The 3,968-nt window shown below is 39.7% G+C and overlaps 1 long non-coding RNA gene across 2 annotated transcripts in view; it reads right to left on the minus strand.

Moving 5' to 3' along the window:
* Positions 1-3,441, minus strand: part of LOC147138077 (uncharacterized) — a 4,931-nt gene extending 1,490 nt beyond the window's left edge. The window contains exons 1-6 of one of the 2 annotated variants that reach the window (XR_015088866.1): positions 2,343-3,441; positions 2,049-2,128; positions 1,358-1,454; positions 1,224-1,270; positions 1,035-1,146; positions 1-939 (exon numbers count right to left, since the gene is read on the minus strand). The exon at positions 1-939 is cut by the window's left edge and continues 1,490 nt beyond it. This is a non-coding gene — a long non-coding RNA (uncharacterized LOC147138077). Of the gene's footprint in view, positions 940-1,034; positions 1,271-1,357; positions 1,455-2,048; positions 2,129-2,342 lie in introns of both variants that reach the window. The other variant, XR_015088865.1, reaches the window with a different exon arrangement.
* Between the last annotated feature and the right edge of the window lie 527 nt (positions 3,442-3,968).

Consider the following 3,968-nt stretch of genomic DNA (forward strand, 5'->3'; position numbering starts at 1 on the left):
AATATTATTATTAAACCAAGTTTGCATGAAGAGAGTCTTATGTTTATAGAGAATGTCCTTGTTGTAACTGCTGTTATTGTTACCTCTAAAAGGAAAGTAATTCGAATATGTCTTATTTTATTTGCCAGAATATTGTTTCCTTGTGAACCTTTATTTTGAAAGGTATAGTCCCGGTTGGTCTGCTCTTACGTTGTTTAGTTTGCTGTTCAGAAGTTAGCGTGCAGAGACTGGCTATGACGCACATAATATGATGCTCATATTTTGTCAACTACCTGCTGTAAAACTAGAAGAAGACTGAAGAAGACGATTTATTCCCTTTTATATAGCACGCAGCCAACGAGGTATTTATAATTTGTTCATTTGTATATACTTTTGCTTGTTGATATCCATGCTGTGCATGATTTTATACTTTATGTTAAGGTAACTGTGTTTGGTGTGTGTACTGTTTAGTTTTCACGGTGGTGGTGGTGGTCAAGGTGAATTTAAGAAAAAGTCAAGCCATTAAACCAGCTGTAAAGAAAACAACTTGTGTCTGTTCGTACTTCAAGGGAGTAACAGTGAAAACTCGCACTGTTTAATCGACCGAGTGGGGGCCATTAACGGCGAACATCAGAGGAATCCAGCGGGCAAGTCCGTGCAAGTCGGAGATCGAGAAGGAGCACGGGAACTAAAGTTAATTAAGTAACATTGCATCCAGTAAGAGTGTTGTTTAATTGTTAAAGTTTGAGTTTAAAAGGTTAAATTCATTGTTTAGTCCCGGCGAGCATTTCCTATTTTAGAAATTGTGCACATTTAAAATTTGAGATTTAAAAATGTCTAAGTCAAGTCAGATAAAAGATAGTGAGGTAAGGGACACTGATAGGGATAGTGGAACAGATGAAGATTCCCAGCCCCAATCTGATCATCAAGTCCGAGTTGCTGAAGTTCAGCAAGAGGAGCCTGAGAAAGAGAGAAGAAGTACAAGAACCTTAACAGAAAAAGGTAAAGAACTGCAAACCAGTAAAATAAAAGCGCTTCAACAGAGGTTTAACTACCTTTATACAAAATGGAGATTACAGATTTAGTCTTCCAAGCAACCATTATTACAGACAGAGTCCGTATCTGAAGGTCTACTTGAAGACATCATTGGTGAAGTCACAGGACTGTCTGAAAATATTAAGCACATTTATGATGAGCTTCGTGAACTCTCAACTCCAGATCAGGAGACCCGGCGAAAGGTGGACCTGTGTGTAGAGATTTCTGCCTTTATTGTATCCAAAGCAAAAGACATCTGAGTGGAAGGAAGCCAGACAAAGATGAAGATTGGCCAGAGGCAGGTTCTCTCAAGCATCGGTAAGTCACAATCTGGTTCAGTCACCTCACTCTGAAAGAGTCTTTCAGAATATTCAAGCAGGTCTTCTGTTAAACGTCAGGAAGCTGCAGAAGCAGCTGCTAGCCAAGCTGTTCTGAAAGTACTACAAGAACAAGCACAAGAACAGTTAGAAATAGAACACTTAGAGATTGAAGCTAATATGAAACTAGCAGATCAAGAGACAGCAGTCAAAATGTATCGTTTAGAACAAGAAGCAGAGGAAGTGAAAAGAAGAATACAATGAGAGGCAGAGGAAGCTAGAATCAAAGCTCAATTGGAGAAAGAACATGTAGCTTTACGAAGGGCACGAGAGGAAAAACGGAGAAAGTTGCAGATGTTGGAAGCACAGAAAAGCCTTAGAGCAGCAAAGACTAAAATGCTAGTATACGATCAATGGAGTGATAAAGAAGAAAAGAGGGAAGACATAATAGAAATTACAACTGAAGAAGATAATCAAATACCTGCTACAACAAGTCCTGTGTCGATGAAACCTCCGCTTTGCAGCTTATCTTGCACTTATTCAAATGAAAACACAGCAGAGCTTGTCAAGGTGCTAGCTAGTGCTTTGAGTGCTAACAGAATCTCGATTCCGGAACCTTCAATATTCAGTGGAGATCCACTGAATTACAATGATTGGAAGCTCTCCTTTCACACCCTGATTGACCAAAAGAACATCCAAGAAAGGGAGAGATATTACCTCCGCAAATATGTGAGTGGACAAGCAAAGAAAGCCTTTTGATGGTTACTTCCTCCTCGGAACCGAATCTGCCTATGGTGCTGCATGGGAGATTTTGGAAGAGAGATATGGAGATCCATTTACAATTGCAAACGCATACAGAGACAAGCTCAACGATTGGCCAAATATGGGACCTAAGGACAGCTTTGAGCTTAGGGAGTTTGTTGATTTTCTTCGTAGTTGTCAAGCTGCTATGCTAAAAATCAAGGCACTGGAGATCCTCAACGATTGTAATGAAAATAGGAAAATTCTTACCAAGTTACCAGATTGGTTAACGGCGAAATGGAATCGAAAAGTTATTGACATCGAAGAAGAGTGTGGCGAATTCCCATCCTTCAGCCAGTTTGTTAAGTTCTTGACAAGGGAAGCAAAAATTTCATGTAATCCTGTTACATCACTGCAATCATTAAAACAATGAGAGTCTGAAAAACAGAAATATAAAAAACAACAAAGCATCAAAGCAAAGACATTAACAACGGTCAGTGAAGGGCCAACCACAAGCTCCAAAGAAAAGACAGTTACGACATGTGATTTCTGTAAGAAGAAAGGACATTCTTTACACAAATACAGGAAGTTTATTGGAAAGACAATAGCAGACAGTCAAATATGTTCAATCTGAACGACTTTGCTTCGGCTGTCTCAAATCTGGTCATTATTCCAAGAGCTGCAATAGTAGAAATGTTTGCAACACATGCCAAAGGAACCATCCTACCCGTCTACATGAGGATAGAGTCAAAGATGGACGAAAACCTCCACAATCCAATGAAAATCCAACTCAAGAAAAGGAAAGCACAGATCAAGAAAATGATCATGACGGAAATGAAGCAAGCACAAGTCAAGAAAGATTCCAACAAACGCAACAGAAGGAAACAACTGCAACTGCTACCTCAAACAGAGTAAGACATGAAGCTGACACACTAACAATAATTTCTGTTTGGGTTTCATCCAGAGCTCAACTAGAACAAGACGTCCTTGTATATGCTCTGTTAGATTCACAAAGCGACACAACGTTCATTTTGAGTGAAATAGCAGAAGCTTTGGAGGCAAACAAAGAGCATGTCAAACTCAAGCTCTCTACTCTGACAAGAACCACAGTAATAAATAGTCAAAGAGTAAATTACTTGCAGATAGAGGCTTTCACTCCAGCAAAAGAATCTCCTTACTAGTGGTCTACACGCGTGAGTCTATTCCTGCCAACAGAACTCACATACCAACAAGTGAAACTGCAAAGCATCTTCAAGACGAAATAGCTCCTCTGCAAGACTGTGAGGTCAGTCTCCTCATTGGCTACAACTGTTCACAAGCTCTATTGCCAAGGGAAGTTGTAGCTGGAAAAGACAAGGAGACTTATGCACAACGTACAGATCTTGGATGGAGTATTGTTGGCAGCGGGAATTACTGCGTACGCTATGGAGATGCCTTTGGGATCAGTCATCGCATAGTGGTACGACAAGTGACACCAGGCTTTGCACCCTCATTCTACCTCAAATCTGAAGTCTACTATGTGAACAGAAGTAAAGTAAAGGACATTCCCCCAACTGACAATATTAGAGTTCTTGAATCAGACTTTTCTGAACAAGCTGGAGAATACAATCCTGTGTCTCAAGAAGATCTCAAATTTCTGTCAAAGTTGAGAGAGAACATCAAACAACAAGATAATGGTCACTTTGAAATGCCATTACCATTTAAAGAAGAACGACCAAGATTGCCCAACAACAAAGTGTGTGCAATACATCGTTTGCATTGTCTGGAAAGAAGACTCAAAAGAAATACAATCTATTACAAAGATTATTTAAATTTTATGGATGACATCATTGCAAGAGGTGATGCAGAGGAGGTCTCTGAGGAGGAAATTGAGAGTGATTCAGCCTGGTATATTCC

Source organism: Filicampus tigris, chromosome 12 (genome assembly GCF_054856515.1).
Source record: "Filicampus tigris isolate MCC_2025a chromosome 12, RoL_Ftig_1.0, whole genome shotgun sequence".
NCBI classification, from domain to species: Eukaryota; Metazoa; Chordata; class Actinopteri; order Syngnathiformes; family Syngnathidae; genus Filicampus; species Filicampus tigris.